The sequence below is a fragment of the Cervus elaphus genome, chromosome 14 (assembly GCF_910594005.1).
Source record: "Cervus elaphus chromosome 14, mCerEla1.1, whole genome shotgun sequence".
NCBI classification, from domain to species: domain Eukaryota; kingdom Metazoa; phylum Chordata; class Mammalia; order Artiodactyla; family Cervidae; genus Cervus; species Cervus elaphus.
In genome coordinates, this window is record NC_057828.1 from 52550140 (window position 1) to 52569652 (window position 19513).

A 19513-nucleotide genomic window follows, 5' to 3' on the forward strand; every position below is an offset into this window, starting at 1 on the left:
TAGAAAATTCCATGGATGGAGGAGCCTGGTAGGCTGCAGTCCATGGGGTTGCAAAGAGTCGGACACGACTGAGCGACTTCACTTCACTCTGTATGTATTGTATGTCTGTGATATATCTATTCTGTAGCTACTATATATTACATATCTAATATGTATCTACTATGTGTCTATGATGTATATACTCTATCTACTATGTATCTACATGTCTACACTGTATCTACTGTATGTCTATGATGTATCCATTCTGTATCTACTATGTATCTACTACATATCTATTCTATACCACACGTCTATGACGTATCTGTTCTGTATCTATGAGTCACTCTGTATCTATTATGTATCTCCTCTGCATGTACCATATGCCTGTGACTATGCCTGAGACTCTGTGTCTCTGTTACATATAACCTGGAATGTGTCCACTCTACTGTATCAGATGCTGATCTAGACCAAGGACTCACTGAACCCAGATCCCCGCACAGGCCTCTGAAGGGGCAAGCACTGACATCTCTTTCACAGGCAGGCCTGCAGGACAGCATCTGGACTCCAGGTCAGCCCGCTATTTCCAAACTCGGTTTCATCCTTAACCTCCAAGTAACAGAGCAACAGACATAAGGGACACACAGTGGACAGGAAAACGCACACTAATGGCGGAAGTCCCTTCAGCCTGGCCGAGGCCTGTGTCCCTGTGCTTGGCTCTCGTCCTAGTGTCTCATTCTAGGGGGTGAAGGACAAACAGTCAGGGAGCTGTGACTACCGCTGGGGAGAAATGGCGCGAAGCAGGGCAGGGGCGGAGAGTGGGGGCAGGTGCCGGGCCTGCCCACCTCCCCTGCAAAGCAGCCCCTCCTGCGCCTATCTCACAAGAAAGGAAACTGAGGCTCAGGGAGCCTTGTCCTGCTTCCTCCAGCCAGAGTTGACTCAGGCCAGCTCAGCCCAAGGTGCCTGGCCGTGGTCTTGACAGCTGAGCTGGAATGAATGAGTGAATAAATGAAACACACAAGCTGAAGAAAGAACAAAGCAATCAGCCTCAGACCCCCACGGAGGTCTTCCCAGGGTCTCATGACCAGGTCAAAGGGAGAGAAGGGGAGGGGGGACAGTGCCCCGGGAAAGCCTGGGCCGCCTGGGAAGGGGGAGGGAGGACACCCACCAGCCTCCCTCTGGTCCTCTGGTCGGAGGACTCAGCTGCTGCAAGTTTCCAGGTTTCTTAAATCACGTCTGAGACTGAAAACAGCTTTGGTGATTAAACACACACAAGAGGCTGGCTTCTCCTTGAGATTAAGCCTTCTGAAAGGCTTTAAGAATTTATCAGGGGCAGGGGGTGGGGGGAAGCCCCAAGCTGTCACAACTAAATTTTGATGTGTGATTTACATATATATACAGAGAGAGAGAGAAAGAGAGGACTCGAGGGTGGGGGAAAGAGGAGGGGTGGGGCCGGCACCAGAGGAGCCCCCTAGGGATTCCCCCACACACAACGGAGAACCTTTTAATGTCTTTTTACAAAATAAAGTATTTCCTCCCTGTCCTGCTCATTTTAGAAAGTCAGACCTAAGGAATCCAGGAGCCCAGGACTTCCAGGAGGCGAGACATCACACGGGGACAGCACGCCAGGAAACATCACGTATCAGCACAGGCACACCTCAGGGATGCTATGGGTTTGGTTCAAGCAAACATAAAGCAAGTATCATGATAAAGTGATTCACACAGATTTTTTGGTTTCTCGGTGCAAAGTTACGTTTATACTATACTGTAGCCTATTAAGTGTTGCAACAGCATTATGTCTAAAAAGAATGTACATACCTCAGATAAAAAATATTTTATTGCTAAAAAATGGTAAGTGTCATCTTAGCCTTCAGCAAATCTCTCTCTTTTTTTTTTTTCCCACTGGAGAATGGTCTAGTCTCCATGCCGATGGCTGCTGATTGATCAGGGTGCTGGTTGCTGAAGGCTGGGCTGGCTGCAGCAATTTCTTAAAATATGAGAACAATGAAGTTTGCCAAATCGATGGATTCTTCATTCACAACTGCTCTACAGCAGTAATGCTGGTTGACAGTATCTTACACATGGGAGAACTTCCTTCAAAATGGGAGGTAGGCAACACAAATCTCGATGCTGCTTTTTCAGCTAAGTTTACCTCTTATTCTAAATCCTCTGCTGTCGTGTCAACAATCTTCACAGCATCTTCACCAAGAGCAGATTCCATCTCAAGAAACCACCTTCCTTGTTGTCCACAAAAAACAACTCCTCATCTGTTAGAGTTTTATCCTGAGATGCAGCAATTCAGCCACGTCTTCAGCCCAACTTCTTTTTTTTTAAATCAATCTGTTGTTGTCTAGTCACTAAGTCATTAGAGATTTCTTCAAGAAAATCATAACTACCAAGGGAACATTTCATGCAAAGATGCGCACAATGAAGGATAGAAATGGTTTGGACCTAACAGAAACAGAAGATATTAAGAAGAGGTGGCAAGAATACACAGAACTATACAAAAAGATCTTAATGACCTGGATAACCATGATGGTGCGATCACTCACCTAGAGTCAGACATCCTAGAGTGCAAAGTCAAGTGGACCTTAGGAAGTATCACTATGAAGAAAGCTAATGGAGGTGATAGAATTCCAGCTGAGCTATTTCAAACCCTAAAACATGATGCTGTGAAAGTTCTGCACTCAATATGCCAAAAAAATTTGGAAAATTCAGCAGTGGCCATAGGACTGGAAAAGGTCAGTTTTCATTCCAATCCCAAAGAAGGGCAATGCTAAAGAATGTTTAAACTACCACACAATTGCACTCATTTCATATTCTAGCAAGGTAATGCTCAAAATTCTCTAAGCTAGGCTTCAACAGTACGTGAACCAATAACTGCCAGATGTACAAGCTGGATTTAGAAAAGGCATGGGAACCAGAGATCAAATCGCCAACATCTGCTGGATCACAGAAAGAGCAAGAGAATTCCAGGAAAACATCTACTTCTGCTTCACTGACTATGCTAAAACCTTTGTCATGACTGAGCAACTGAACAAGTCACTAAGTCACTTGCAACACCATGGACTGCAGCATGGCCGGCTCCCCTGTCCTTCGCTATCTCTTGGAGTTTGTTCAAACTCATGTCCATTGATTCAGTGACACCATCTAGCCATCTCATCTGTCACCCCTTTCTCCTCCTGCCCTCAGTCTTCCCCAGCATCAGGGTCTTTTCCAACGAGTCAGCTCTTTGAATCAATGGCCAAAGTATCGAAGCTGAAGCTTCAGTGAATATTCAGGGTTGATTTCCTTTAGGATTGACTGGTTTGATCTCCCTGCAGTCCAAGAGACTCTCAAGAGTCTTCTTCAGAAAAGTTGGAAAGTTCAGCCTTCTTTATGGTCCAACTCTCACATCTGTACATGACTGCTGGAAACACCACAGCTTTAATTATATGGACCTTTGTTGGCAAAGTGATGTCTCTGTCTTTTAATATGCTGTCTAGGTTTGTCACAGCTTTTCCTCCAAGGAGCAAGTGTATTTTAATTTCGTAGCTGCATTAATTAATTACGATTTTTGGCTGTGCTGGGTCTTTATTGCTGCACTAGGCTCTCTCTAGTTGTGGCGAGCAGCAGCTACTCTGGTGTGGTGTGGGGGTTTCTCACTGAAGTGCAGGCCCCACTTCTAATTCCAGCTCTCTTGCTGTTTCCACCACATCTGTAGTTGCTTCCTCCACTGAAGTCTGGAACTCCTCAAAGTCATCCATGAGCACTGGAATCAACTTCCTCCAAACTTCTGTTGTTGTTTAGTCACTAAGTTGTGTCCGACTCTCTTGTGACCCCATGGAATGTAGCCCCCAGGCTCCTCTGTCCATGGGATTTCCCAGGCAAGTGTACTGCAATAGGTTGCCAGTTCCTCCTCTAGGGGATCTTCCCGAGCCAGAGATTGAACCAGAGTCTCCTGCATCTCCTGTATTGGCAGGCAGATTCTTTACCACTGTGCCACTTGGGAAGCCCCTCCAAGTTCCTGTGAACGTTGGTATTTTGTTGATATTCCCATGAATCATGAATGTTCTTAATGGCATCTAGAATGGTGAATCTTTCCAGGAGGTTTTCAATTGACTTTTCCCAGAAACAACAGAGGAATCACCACCTATGGCACCTATAGCTTTATACAATGGATTTCTTAAATAATATGACTTGAATTTGAAATTCCTTCCTGGTCCATGGATGCGGAATGGATGCTGTGTTTGCAGCATGAAAACAACATGAATCTTGTTGTCCATCTCCATCAGAGCTTTGCATGACCATGTGTGTGGTCAATGAGCACTGACATTTTAAAAGGAATCTTTTTCTGAGCAGAAGGTCTCAACAATGGGCCTAAAATCTTGCAGGAAACCATGTGGTAAACAGATGTGCTGTCATTCAGGCTTTGTTATCCCATTTCCAAAGCACACGCACAGTGCATTTAGCTTAATTCTTAAGGGCCCCTTCACTTGTGTGGGGGACTCCCAGGTGGCTCAGTGGTAAAGAATCCACCTGCCAATTCAAGAGACACGAGTTCAATCCCTGGGTCAGGAAGTTCCCCTGGAGGAAGAAATGGCAACCCACTTCAGTATTGTTGCCTGGGAAATTCCATGGACAGAGGAGCCTGGTGGGCTACAGTCCATGGGGTCGCAAAGAGTTGGACATGACTGAGCGATTGAGCACACATGCACTTGTGGCCCCTTCATGCTTTGAGCTGGATCTTCTGGAAAACTTGCTGCAGCTTCTCCATCAGCACTTCCTGCTTCACTTTGCCCCTTACGCTGTAAAAATGGCTTCTTTCCTTAAACTTCATGAACCAACCCCTGTGGCTTCAGACTTTTCTTCTGCAGCTTCCTCCCCTCTCTCAGCCTTCACAGAACTGAAGAGTCAGGGCCTTGCTCTGCATGAGGGAATACTGTATTAAGGGAATACTGTAGCTGGTTTGATCTTCTATCGGGGCCACTAAAACCTCCATATCAGCGATAAGGCTGTTTCGCTCTCTTACCATTTCTGCATTCACAGCAGCAGCATTTTTAATTTCCTTCAGGGCTTTTCTTGGTATTCATGACTTGGCTAATTGTTTGGTGCAAGTGACCCAGCTTTCAGTCTGTCTTGGCTTTTGACTTGCCTTCTTCACTAAGCTTAACCATTTCCACCTTTTGATTAAAACAGAGACTTGAGACTCTTCCTTTTACTCGAACACTTAAGAGGCCACTTCAAGGTTCGTTTTGTCCTGGTTTGGGTTTTTTGGGGCCATGCCACATAGCTTGCAGGATCTTAGATCCCTGACCAGGGATGGAGCCGGGGCCCACATGCCACATGCCCAGTGGCATCTTAACCACTGGACCACGAAGGAAGTCCCCCCCATTGCAGGGTTATTTATTGTCCTGATTTCAATATTGTTGTGTCAGGGAACAGGAAGGCCCAAGGAGAGGGAGGTAGATGGGGGGGATGGCCAATCAGTGGGACAGGCAGAACACAGCACGTTGATGGGTGAAGTTCACCATCTTAAGCGGGTGTGGTTCGTGGCCCCGAAACAATGACACAGATCACAGATCACCACAACTAACGCGGTAATAATGAAGCTTGAAATGCTGTGAGAATTACCAAAACGTGACACACAGACATCCTCAACCACAGGCGCTGACCCCCATGATGGCAACCCTGGGGGGTTGTCCACGGAGAGGGTGCAGCCTGAAGATCCACAGGCAGAGCCTTGGAAGCAAACCACATACCTCGGGGGACCAGGCAGGGGCCGGGAGGAAAGGGTAGCTCGGGGCCTCGGGGGTGGGGACAGGAGCAAGCAGGGTGAAAAAGCAAACGCCAGCACAAAAGCTGCAGGCCTGGTGCCACAGATGGATGGTCCCACAATGGGTCTGTTTTTCCAGGTGGCAGATTTTGAAATAATTTTAGCAAGAGAGCCTCTATCACTGCAAAATAAAATAAAACCGAAGAAAAGCCTGGAATGAAGAGTCAGCCCAGGGAGCTGAGACCAGTTCCTCCTTTGCCCCAGGGCCATGATCACAGGAAGAGGGGCTGGGGGCGGGAGAAGACCCTGGAGTGCCTGCATGTTTTGCAGGGACAGGAAGTAACACAGGGTTTTAACCAGCTGGTTCAGAGCAGGCGCACACAGCTTGCTGCCACCAGGGTGCGGAGTCTGAGTGTGCTCTCTTCCTTTTTCCAGACTTACTTATTTTTGGCTGTGCTGGCTCTTGGTTGCTGCGCTCAGGCTTTCTCTAGTTGTGGGAGCGGGAGCTACTCTCTCGCTGTGGGCTTCTCATTGCACTGGCCTCTCTTGCTGCGGAGCACAGGCTCTAAAGCGCGTGGGCCTCAGCAGCTGCGGTGCATGGGCTTAGCTGCTCTGCGGCATGTGGGATCTTCCTGGACCAGGGATCGACCCCATGTCCCCTGCATTGGCAGGCGGACTCTCAACCATTGGGCCACCAGGGAAGCCCTCGAGTGTTGCATTTTCCCTCAGAAAAAATCTTCGTCTCACTTTCATTGCTTTAAAAATGCATTTCAAGGTTTCTCTGCTCCTTGCAAGTCATTTGATTTAGTTGGATGTGGACAAATGATTTTCAGCTTAACTGGAACAGCAAGTAGGTCATAACTGGGATTCAGGGCTATTGAACCAACACCTCACAGGCTCACAAAACAGGACTAAGGGGTGACCAGAGACTCCTGTGTGGCCCCACCCCCACCCTGGCCTCCCCAGGGGTTCTACCAGCAGGTTCTCCCAGTTCCTCTGAGGGGCCACGGTCCCCACCCTTCAGGAACCTTGCCGGTCTCTTTCCATGGCCAGGTTAGCGAGTCCTCACCTCAGGTATTACCCCTCCTTCCTGGGCCCCCAGCACCAGCCCTTCCCCATCCGGTGTTTCCATCTTGGTGTCACTTACATTCACTACAACCTGCAACTTTATCTGTTTCTGCACATGTGCTCATTAACCAGGTGAGACTAGGAGCACATCCTCTATGTCATGGTTCTCTCAGTATCTGCCTGGCCTGGAATCTGGGGCCACACTGCTCAGATGTGGGAAAGGAGAAGGGAAAGGAAGGAAGAAGGAGGGAGGAGGGAAAGGAGGGAGGGAGAAGGGAGGGAGGGAAGGAAGGGATGCAGAGAGGGAGGGAGGAAAACTCAGGCTCATATCAGCAAAACACCTGCTCTGGCTCCATGCACTGTAATTCCATATAGAGCCCCTAACTCATTCTCGCAACTCCTGGGGATGGGGTGTCCCTGCCATTCTGGTGCGGGAAGGAGGGTGTGGGGGTGCAGAGGGGGAGGAGTCTTTGGTCTCAGAACAGATCCCCCCACCCTCCCAGAGGCAGCGCCGAGCTGGTCCAAGGCAGCAGGAGCCTTATTATTAGATGAATCTGTGAGTCCAGGCACTGGGGAATCCGAAGTTTAAACCTGACCCTGCAGCTTCGAGGACAGGCATGAGGGGTTGTTTGGAAGCAGAATCACAAGCCACCCACCGCCCCCATCCAGCCCACCCCATCACTCTGAGAGAACCCCAGATGGCAGTCAGCTCCTTAGACCAGTGCTGCGCCCATGATGGAGGCTTCAGGCAGGAGCGCAGCACCCATGGGAACAGAGTGCACCCCACATTCATGTTTCCCAGGGTGTTTAAGTAAAGCATCTCCTGAGTTTAGAGAAATGGCCTGAAGACCTGGGTCTCGCAGGCTGCGTTCCAGGGAGGAGTTGCCAGGGGTCCTGGGTTCAACCTGGCTGTGGCAGCACTGCCCTCTCACCAGGGCTCCCAGGCATGGGGGCAGAGAGCAGGGACCCACCACCCCTCCCTCATCCTCATCAGCTGAGTTGTTTCTTCTTCCTCCTGGGTCCCCAAGAGAGGCCCCCAGGACCCAGAACAACCACTCCTCCTGGAAGACCACATGGTGTTTCACACACAGGCTGTGGGTGTGTCCCCACCATCCTGAGAAGTGAAATCTAATTCCTCCCAGCTCCTGGGGGTGGGGGTGGTGGTTGGTACCAAGTTCACCAGCTCCTGGGGCCAGGGATCCAAGTCCAACAGCTCCTGGGGATGTGTGTATGTCCAAGTCCACCAACGCCTGGAAGGGGGATCCAAGTTCACCAGCTCCTGGGGGGTTGCAGCCTGTGCCAGCCCTCCACCCCCCACTAGCATCCACCTGACAACCACCTCCCCCCACCAACAGGCAGCAGGAATAGCACAGGGTGCTGGATGGGTTCATCCAGGGCCAGGGGCCAAGGCTGGTCAGGGTGCCATGCTCCTTCTACACCAAAGGGTCAAGGGGTGGGCCCAGGACCAGGCAGCACTCTGGACCTCTGTCAAAATCCTACAGAGACCTGCCCTCCTCCATGAACAATGGAGGGCCAGACGGCAAAGCCTAGATGGAGTCAGCCTGCCCTACTCCTTCCCTCGACCCCTGGTGGATCCACAGCATCTTGCTGATCCTCTGCTGCTCCCCGGCTGGGCCCTGAAGCCTCCCATTCCCCACGTGTGTAGAGCAGGCAAAGCTCAGAGCCAGCTTGCTGCCCGAGCCTCCTCAGGGCCACGGGGACCTGATCAGTGGTGACATCAAAGGATGCCCTCAGTGACAAGCCAGCAGGACCTGCCTCTGTCGTGACAACTGACACAAACCAGTTACTCGTGCACATCGGCTGATCAGTCTTCCTGACAGTCCTCTTCCCTAAACACCGCAAAACACAACACAAGGGCGAGTCACAGCTTCCCTGCACTGCCAGCAGTAGAGCCCTCTGGGCAAGGATTCCCGTTCCTGGGTGTGTGTGTGTGTATGTGTGTGTGGTGGGTCTATGTGTGGTGTGCATGTGTCTCTGTGCAGTGTGTATGCATGTCTGTGTCTGTGTCTCTGTGTGTGTCTGTGTCTCTGTGTGTGTCTGTGAATGTATGTGTGTGTGGTGTGTGTATGTGTGTGTGCTGTGTGTCTGTACATGTATGTATGTGTGGTGTGCATGTGTCTCTGTGTAGTATGTGTGTGTGTGTCTGTGTCTCTGTGTGTGTCTGCGAATGTATGTGTGTGTGGTGTGTGTGTGTATGTGTGTTGTGTGTCTGTACATGTATTGTGTGGGGGCGTGTGTATGTATGTGTGCATGTGTCTGTGTGTGCATGTGGGGTGTGTGTGTGTCCGTGTGCGGCATGTGTGTATGTATGTATGCGTCTGTGTGTGGTGTGCATGTGTGTATGTATATGTGTGTGTGTGTGGTGTGTGTCTGTGTGTGTGCACGCATGTGCTGCTAACACTCGGGCTGAGGACACAGCAGAGACTGAGGCGAGAGTGGACCCCTGGCTCTGCAAGAGGAGAAGTCAGGAGTCAGAAGTAGACCTGGGGTCTTGCTGCCTCCACGTTTTCTGACTCCCAACTTGCAGCCCAGGACCATTTCTAATTCCCATTGGAAACACCATGGGAGCAGCACAGAAGCCACTTCCCCCAGAACTGTCACCCACTGCTCAGAAATACGTCAACAACTCTAACACACTAGTGTCGCTTTTGAGCACCCACTGAAGACAAGCTTCACCGATACAGAGAAGACTAGCATGGCCCCTGCACAAGAATGACATGCAAATTCATGAGGCATTCCATATTTTTTTACCACTGTCACCATGACTGTCAAGACACTAGTCCTGCTGATGGGCAAAGAAGGTGTCCACGGCGGTATGATCAATAAGACATGTTATGAAGTGGCCTCTCACCTGCGGCGTTCCCAGCACAGACCTCGTCTGGCCCTCTCCACACCACTCCCCAGTGCTTTTGCCCCCCTCTTCTCCCCCCCCCCCGACTCCCCCACACACACACCATTTTTATTTTGGGGGCCATTACCCCACACCCCTTATTGCTGCCCAAACCACATGGGCTAGGGGCCTGCGCTGGATGGACAGACACCTCTGCCCCCAACCCATACCCCTCCTGTGTGTGGCTGGAAAACATTTTTGTTTTTCTGAATAAAAAAGGCTCTGCTGCAAAAAAAAAAAAAAAAAAGACAAGCTTCACAAAATCCATGTGACTCCATTGCCTGTGTCTACATCTGCCTTCTGAGGAGGACCAGAAGAGACCCAAGACCAGAGGGGGAAGTGGGGGCTGCTGGACACTGAGACCCGAGCTCTGATCCCTAGCGGTTGGCCTGAGTGCTCCAGACACACGGAAACCCCTGCCCCGTCAGAGGGACAAAGCCCCAGGGTCACAGAAAGAAAGGAGCAGCTCTTTCATGGCCACCGCCAACCGAACCGAGGGGGTCGTGGGAGACCACAAGAATAGCAGGGAGCCCAGGGGAAACCGGGCAGAGCTTGTTATAGACAAGAGACTGAAAGAGACCGAAACTGAGCTTTAAGAAAAATGACTGGGGAACAAGAAATTAATTCAAGGCCAAAAACAGCCAATATGGGAGGTGGGAGCTGGGCTGTGGTGGAGTGCCGCAGCAGGAGCCTCAGAAAAGACCTAATTACCCCTTGGTGACCACTGTCCATGCTGTGGGCCAGCACATCACACACAAGAACACGGCCACATGGGGAGACCACACGGAGGCCACTGGCCCTGGGACATGCAGTTCAGGCTGGAACCAGGTTTCTTTCACTTCTCACCAAAGACGGTGTCTAGAGATAAGGGGGGCTGCCCCCCAAGGGTGGAGAGGTGATGGCAAAGGAGAACCCCGACACTGTACATCGAAATGGAAGGACATGTGGGCTCTCTTGGAAGGCGGCTGCTATGACGTGACAAACCAGGAAGTCACTGGGAAGTCTCTGATGTGACAAGCTGGGAAATCACCCACAGCAGTTGTGACAAGGGGGTGTCTGGCAGGGGACATGGCCCCCAAGTCAGACTGGACAAGGGACGTGTGGACTGGACCTGGCACTGAGGCCCCTCCCTTGTGCCCACATGCAAGCATTTGTGTCCACACCTGTGATTACCTGGTGCACCCCACTCCAAGGCTATCCAAGTGTGGGCAGGCATCTGGAATGGAGGGGACCAAGTGCTGTAGGCCCTCTGTCCACACCATCATGTCCAGCATGTCCACACCTGTCTACCCAGCACCCACGCCCGACCACGTCATGTCCACATGGTGTCTGCACCCGCCCACACCTGTCTAATCCCAGGAGGAAGCACTTTTCAAAGGAACAGCAGCTGCCAGCTCAGCCCATGGGCTGCCCGCCTCCTCCCCACTGGGCAGGGATTGCAGAGGCTCCGGCTTCAGCCTCCCTCCTGGCGGGAGACCCTCGCAGGCATTGCAACATCTCTGTGCATCTGTTTCCCGAGACCCACCACAGGGCATTCCGGTGCACTAGGGCTGCGTCTACACCTGGGCCGCAGGGCAGCACCTGGAGAGCTGTAAGGCCTGCCCCCACTGTGGGGGTTGGTGCGTCAGAGGCCTGGAAGGTTTAAGATGGTGGAGCTGAGTTTAAAGTCTTGGCCGGGACTGAACACAGAGCTACCCACAAGCTCTTCCCGACATCTGGGCCTCTCTCCTTTCTGAGCACAGGGCCCAGACCCCCATCCCGTGCCCCGCCCCCCTGCCATCTGCTCACCTTGAAAACCGCGCCTCCAGCTTTCTCAGATAAACCATCCTCTACTGCTTAAAAATAATTAACTTTAAAAGCTCCCTTTGTACAAAAACAGATCAGCTAAAATCCATGAATAATTTATGCTTGTTCTGTTCACTCCCAAGAATGTCACTGCGGAGCTCTGCGAAGTCTCCAGTCTCCGTTGTAAACGAACCCAAGGCCTTCAGATCCACAGGACCCTGGTGAGTCTCCACTGCCCCAAAGCTGAGAAGGCGAAGGTGGTCTGCATTCACCAGCAGGTGCTCCCAAGGGGGCCAGAGCGGAGGGAGGAGCCTGCTCTGGGCCCTGCTCCCCTGGGCTGTCCCAAGGTGGGACCCCACCGCCTGCTCTCCTCCCAGCTGAGCGGCCCACCGGGTGCAGGGCTTCCTTCCTCAACCCCAGGTGTGCCCTGTCACCCCACAGACGGCCCAGGGCCCCAGACTCACTTCATCTCATTCTGTTATCCCGCTGGGTCGCTTCACGTAGCAAAACATGCTGGGGGCCGGGGGGATTGCTGACATCACCAAGCATCTGGGGGTTCTGGACAGAGAGGGTAGCCGCCACTGGGCAGACCCTGCAGGAGCACGAAGAAGGACGTCCTCATGGGGACGGACTGATTGACTCACGGGCCCCCAAGTACCTTCTGATTCAAGAGTCCCTCCTCCACATGAGCCTTTCTCCTTTGTAATGAATTTTTATGCTATAAAAATAGGTGGTAAGAGACATGGAAAATATCAGAAAGAAAAGAGAAGGAAAACTGGTCCATCTTCGCAATAACATCACAGATGCCCATGTGTTCTTCACCTGAAGTCAATTCCTTGGACAACCTTGCTCTGACGTGTCAACCAGTGGGTTCAAGTAGAGAAGGCTGAGCCCAAAGTGCACAACAGTGGGTGTGTCATTATACACCGACCAGGACAACCAACAAACACACAGGCACACAATCCCATTCTAAAATGGGCAAAGGACCTGAACAGATGTTTCTCCAAAGAAGACAGACTGGCAGCTGATGAACATGAGGAAAGATGCTCAACATTACTGACCACTAGGGAAACGCCAACCAAAACCACCATGAGACACCACCTCACACCCAATAGGGTGGCTCCCAGAAAATAAGACCAGAAACCAACTGTTGGTGAGAAAGTGAAGCAACTGGAAGCCTGAGCACTGTTGGTAGGAATGTAAATTAGTGCGACTCCTTTGGAAAACAGTCTGATGGTTCCTCAAAGAATTAAAAATGGAATTATCCTATGATCCAGCAATTCCAGTTGTGTGTATTCCCAAAAGAACTGAAAACAGGGACTTGAAAAGGTATTTGTACACCCATGTTCAGAGCAGAGTTATTCACAACAGCCAAAAGATAGAAGCAAACCAAGTGTCCATCAGTGGATGATGGATAAGTGAAATGTGGTCCATCCACATGATGGATGATGATTCAGCCTTAAAAAGGAGGAGAGTCTGACACCCACTGAAACATGGGTGAACCTCGAGGACATGATGCTAAATGACACAGCAGACATGAAGGAACACACAGTGTAAGATCCCACTTCTATAAGGACCTGGAAGGTGGGTGTCAGAGGGGAGTGGGTGGGGAGTGTTTAATGGGATAGACAGAGTTTCAATTTGGGAAGAGGAAAAAGTTCTGGAGACGGATCATGGTGATGGTTACACAACTATGTGAATATACGTTAACTACTGAACTGCATACTTAAAAATGGCTAAAATGGTAAGTTTTATATTAAGCGTATTTTTTTCTTGTTGTTCACTTAGTCATGTCTGACTCTTTGCAACCCCATGGACTGCAGCACGCCAGGCTCCCTTGTCCTTGACTATCTCCTGGAGTTTGCTCAAACTCATGTCCGTTTAGTCAGTGATGCCATCCAACCATCTCATCCTCTGTCATCCCCTTCTCCTTCTGCCCTCCATCTTTCCCAGCATCAGGGTCTTTTCCACTGAGTCAGCTCTTCACATTAGATGGCCAAAGTACTGGAGCTTCAGCTTCAGCATCAGTCATTCCAATGTATAGTCAGGGTTGATTTTCTTCAAGATTGACTGCTTTGATCTCCGTGCAGTCTAAGGGACTCTGCAGAGTCTTCTCCAGCACATTTCGAAAGCATCAATTCTTTGGCACTCAGCCTTCAATGTGGTTCAACTCTCACATCTCTGCATGACTACTGGAAAAAATCATAGCTTTGGCTATATGGACTTTTGTCGGCAAAGTGAGGTCTCTCTCTGCTTTTTAATATGCTGTCTAGGTTTGTCATAGCTTTTCTTCCAAGGAGCAAGTGTCTTTTAATTTCATGGCTGCAGTCACCATCTGCAGTGATTTTGGAGCCCAAGAAAATAAAGTCTGTCACTGTTTCCACTTTTTCCCCTTCTATTTGCATGAAATGATGGGACCGGATGCCATGATCATGGGATCAAGTGTGTTTTCACCACGATTTTTTAAAACAACAAAAAACAATGGTGGGCTGGATTTGGTGCATGGGCCATAGTTCTCTAATCCTTTTTTTTAAAGTGTGCCCATGTGATGGTACATTGGCTGGTCTTTAAAAGTGGTCTTGACAAAGTGTATTCAATGATCTGCTTAGATCACAATGTCAAGAAAAATGAGGTTCTGCAGACTGTATGGAAAACTAAACTAACATGGTGGAAATATCTGGACAGGCTCTCTCTGACACTTCAGCCACGTGAGATCTGAAGAGCAAACCGCATGCTGGACACAGGAAATGAGGTGCAACCCTTCATTCCTACATGTGCAATGGCCTCCCTGGAGAAGTGTCAGGGGTTTCTTCATGACCACATGAGCTCAGGACTCTGCCCAGTGACCGGGCCATCCTGTCTGGGAAGGGGCAGCTGCAGAGTAGGACGTCACAGCCTGGCCACGTCCTCCGGGTGGTGTGATGGACCCTGGGGACACTGAGCTTGGGGTCCTGGTCAGCAGGGTCCTCTGTGGTCAGTCACGCACCGTTCACTATAAATCCTCAGGCATTTTTCTTGTTCCCAACTGGGAGAGGACGCCAACAACAGCTGACCACAAGGATTGTAGACCTGCCAGGCTGTGAGCCTGTGGGAACCCTAGGATTCAACTTCTGCAGGTCCCATTCTGGCCGAATTGCATCCCCCCAAACCCAAATGCTAAGTCCTAACCCCCAGTACCTCAGACCATGCCCTCATTTGGAAATAGGGTCGCTGCAGATGTCTGAAGTTAGAATGAGGTCACAGGGTGTCCCCTGATCCGAATGACTGGTGGCTTTATAAAATGATTCTGAATGATTAAAATACATTGATGTTCCTGGCCAGAGTGATTGCTGGTCTGGGATTCTGCACCAAGGCAATGACGAGTCGACCAGAGGGGCTGACACAGCGCAGCCCAGGGGACCCTGCCGCCCCCGGGCCACTAGCAGCTGCTACCTGCCTGCAGCCAAGCTGAAGATGGGGAGGAATTTTAACTAACATGATGTCTCCATAGCACCATTAGTAAGCATGTGAGACTAGATTAGAATTTAAAAGGATCCACTCACTGGGTAGCTCCAGAAAGGGCAATTAAAATTTTTCCTTTCTGTTTTATTGCCTGTTTCAAATTTTCTGCGGCCAACATGTGCTTGTCGTTTCAACCAGAAATGCTGTCTAAATACAAACTGGAAAGTCCTGTCTGTCTGATGTGGCCTTTTTGTCCACTCCCGGTCACCACCGTTCCCCCAAGATGGCGAGTGAAGATGCTGCGGTGGCAGAGGCTTCAGGGGACAGCACACGTGACCCAGCCCTGGTTGGCTCGAGGCCCTGGCAGGCTGACCCACATAGCAGGGCTGCCAGTCCTCCCGGGCAGCGGGCAGCATGTGCAGCCCATTGCTGACCAGTCCCGGGGTTGGGGGACCTCTGGTGTAAGAAGGGGACATCTTCACAGAAGCCCATCTGATAAATGCCCAGGGAGACTGCACTTGAGATCAAAGCAGGCCTATTCCAACCTCCAGCACAAGAGTCTGTGTACTGGGGGGGGGAGGACAAACTGTGGGGAGTCTTCATGGAGAGGAGGACAGTATGGAAGAGGTGGGGAGGGATACAGGGCTGGGAGGGGGTGGGGAGGGAGATGGGGGTGGGGATGGGAGAGGGTGGGCGGGAGACAGGGATGGGAGGGGGGTGGGGAAGGAGATGGGGTGGAAGGTGGTGGGGAGAGAGACAAGGGTGGAAGGGGGAGGCCTGCAAACCTCCTGACACGAGCTGCCTTTGCAGAGGGAGGTGGGGATTGGGGCAGCGAGGGCCCCCGACCCTGGTGAGATGGAGGTGGGGAGTCATGCGTAGTCATAGCCCAGGGAGAGCCCATTTACAGGCTCTGTCAGCCTGTAGGGACAGGGTCATCAGGTAAGGGGGCGGAGCCTGGGCCAGGTAGACCTGGAGAGGCTGTGACTGTCCTCAGGTCACAAGAGAGGGAAAGAGCAGGATGGAGGTAGTAAAGGCCACAGAGAAATGAAGGGCGCAGAGAAAGCCGCTATTCAGCCATGGCTCTGCCCCAGCAGAACAAAGGATGCCTTCAGGCCACGTGTCCAGGCGGCCAACACGTGCCAGTCACCAGGCAGCCGGCCCCTCATGCCATCCCTGCAGCCCACCTGCAGCCCCACCTCGAAGCCAGGGCTCCCCCCACGGCTGCCTGGACACTGCCTCCACTGCTGCCCCCAGGGCCTCCATGCCAGGCACGAGCTCCCTGGGGGCACGAGCTCCCTGAAGGCTGGCAGGATGGGATGATCCTGCCCCATTAGGTCACACATCCTTCCTCAGGGAGTCACTTCTCCACACACGGGGGCAGAAAGATGGCACCCCAACCCCCTAAATGCCGGCTTCAGAAGAAAAACCACCTGGGCTTATTCATTTATTCTTCTCACAAGTCTTGATGATGTAACACACACACTGCTCAGATACCTTGTCAGAGCCCTGTACTAACAACAAGAATTTCTGGATGATGAGATAAGAACAAAAAAATGTCCCCTCCCCTCCCCAAACCCCCAAATTATGCAAGAACAAGGGAATCATTAAAATGCTTTTGAGCAAAGGTCTTACCAGTGGCTTGTAAGTGCAAGGACCACCTGGCATCTCAGGTCCCCGTCAGAGGTGCTAACACCACTGCTCTCTGGGAGGCAGGGCTCTGCCCAGCTGTGGGCACGGTCAGCCTATGACAACACCATGACTCTAAGCTATGAGGCGGCAAACCTGTCTTTTATTCTGTTTCTCACAGAACTCTGTTTAAAAGCAGATGAGAAGATGAACGAGTTCTCAGGCTCTGCTGTCCAACATGGGAATACGGTTAACACCCCTGAACCACACACTAAAAGTGGTTAAGATGCCCTGCTAAGATGACCAAAACCCAGAACACAACGGCACCAAATGCGGGTGAGGACTGGAGCAACAGAAACTCTTCGCTGGCCGCTGATGGGAATGCAGATGGTGCAGCCACTTGGGAAGACAGTTCAGAGTTTTCTTATGAAACTAAACACAGTCTTACCAGACAAGCCAGCAGCCACACTCCTTGGTGTTTACCCAAAGGAGCTGAAGACTATGTCTGTACAAAAACGTGCCCTTAGATGTTTACAATAGCTTTATTCATATCCGTCAAAACTTGGAAGCAGTGAAGGTACCTTTCAGTGGGTGATGGACAAATAAACTGTTCTAGCCAGACAACGGAAATATTATCCAGCTAAAAATAAATGAGCTGGGTTTCCCTGGTGGTGTAGTAGTAAAGGATCCACCTGCCAATGCAGATGTTGGTTGAAGCCCTGGTCCGGGAAGATCCCACATGCCACAGAGCAACTAAGCCCATGCACAACAACTACTGGGTCTGTGCTCTAGAGTCTGACAGTGGCAACTACTAAGCCCATGCTCCACAGCAAAGAGAAGCCTGTGGACCACGATTCGAGAGCAGCCCCACTTGCCGCAACAAGAGAAGGCCCATGTGCAGCAACGAAGACCCAGGGCAGCCAAAAATAATTTTTTTTTAAAAAAGGAAATGAACCATCAAGTCATGAAAAGACATGGAGGAAACTTAAATGCATATGACTAAGTGAAAGATGCCAATCTGAAAAGGCTACATACTGAATAATTCCAACAGTAAGATAATCTGGAAAAGGAAAAATGCTGGAGACAGTAAAAGATGAGTGGTTGCTGCAGGAGGGGTCGCCAGGGGGAGCACAGAGGGCTTTCAGGGCAGTGAAATGCTGTGTGTGATACAACAATGGTGGGTACACATCACTGTACATTTGTCCCAACACATAGAATGCATAACACCGAGAGTGACCACCAGCGTAAACTGTGGGATCTGGGAGATGTAACAAGGTACCCTCTGGTGGGGGTGTCGATAATGGGCAGGCTGTGTGTGTAGTGGGGCATGTATGGGAACTCTCTGTATCTCTCTCAATTTTGCTGCGAACCTAAACTTGCCCTAGAAAATGAAACCTTTTCTTTAAAAGAGAATCCTAAACAGGATTGAGACGGTGATTTTTATGTCCTGTGTTAAGCGGCGACAGCTGACTGAAGGAGATGTATGAGGGACGAGGGGGTCGTGGGGTGTCGTGGATGCTCTGGAGTTGGCTGCTCCCAGCTGCTCTGCAGGACAGTGACCGGCACCTCCATCCCAGCTTTGACGCATCATCACATTTGTGGGCACAAGTCTCCAGCAGGGCCAGGGGCTGCTGGTGCTTCTGTGTGACTCACTGTGCTTCACCCACTTACAGAAATACTGAGTCAAGTCACACACTGTAAGCATCTCTAAAAACTACAATGTGAATGAAGGTAACACAAAATTCATGCAGTGTGCATCTATAATGAGGACCTGGACAGCAAAATGGTAAATGCATGATTATCATCTCAAAAAATACTTAAGATGAATCACTGCATGAGAAAATTTGAAATGTTCTAAAGTCTTACAAGTCAAAAATGAAAGAAACTGAGGTTTTTCCAAAATTAGAAAACAGTCCTAAAAATAGACATGACATTTCCAATAATAACTTTTTTTTTTATGGAATAGAGTTCTTTTTGGTCTTTTAGCTCCAGCAATGCAAACTCTTCCTTATGTGGGATCTAGTCCCCTGACCAGGGATCGAACCCACACCTCCTGCACTGGGAGTGTGAAGTCTTAGCCACTGGACACCAGGGAAGTCCCTCCAATAGTAGTTTGTGGGGGTGAAAAAAAATTTTTTTCTAAATGGCCCAAAAGTAAACTTTTGTCAACTATACCACAGGAAAGTGAAAATCCCTCAGTGGTGTCTCTTTGTAACCCCATGGACTGTAGCTTGCCAGGCCCTCCTCCAGGTCTTCCCAACCCGGGAATGGAACCCAGGTTTCCCACACTGCAGGCGGATTCTTTACCTGCTGAGCCACCAGGGAAGCCCAAGAACACTGGAGTGGGTAGCCAATCCCTTCTCCAGTGGATCTTCTGACCCAGTAATTGAACCAGGGTCTCCCGCATTGTAGGTGGATTCTTTACTGTCTGAGCCACAAGGGAAACCCTATACAATGGGAAAGACTGAAGTAATTATCTTTGAGGTTTCTCTATAGGAAATATTGCAAAACTGTCATTTGAGAAGAAAAGTAAAGTGTTTTCACCTAGAAAACACTGGGAGAAATGTATTATAGGATCATGCCAAGCAGATATTTAATGATGAGTCTAATTAAGGTGATTTTTAAAGATTTTGGGATGCTGTTCATATTTTAAAAGTTATCATTTAGCTTTACTTCTCATACTAAATACAAATGCACATACATGTGTAAAAGCAGACAAGTGCACAAAGTACAAGCAAACAAGTGTACATGTACCACGCTACTCCTCATGTAGCAAAAAAGGGTAAACAAAACACACACTTCCTCCTTGGGAGAAGGAGAAAAGGAAAAGGCAACCCACTCCAGTATTCCTGCCTGGAGAATCCCAAGGGCAGAGGAGCCTGGAGGGCTACAGTCCATGGGGTCTCAAGAGTCAGACACAACTTAGCAACTAAACCACCACCACCACCACC

General features: G+C 50.2%; 1 protein-coding gene, 1 long non-coding RNA gene and 1 other non-coding gene across 5 annotated transcripts in view; 2 read left to right on the top strand and 1 right to left on the bottom strand.

Annotated features, from left to right (window-relative positions):
- The window catches only part of PRKCZ (protein kinase C zeta), a 98102-nt gene that overhangs the window by 50555 nt on the left and 28034 nt on the right, over positions 1-19513 (bottom strand). The window lies entirely within an intron of this gene.
- LOC122708362 lies at positions 9463-9567 on the top strand. The gene has a single exon (XR_006345147.1). It is a non-coding gene; the product is annotated as a U6 spliceosomal RNA (small nuclear RNA).
- On the top strand, positions 11585-14531 carry LOC122707753. Its single transcript, XR_006344901.1, has 3 exons — positions 11585-11716; positions 12226-13079; positions 14181-14531. It is a non-coding gene; the product is annotated as an uncharacterized LOC122707753 (long non-coding RNA).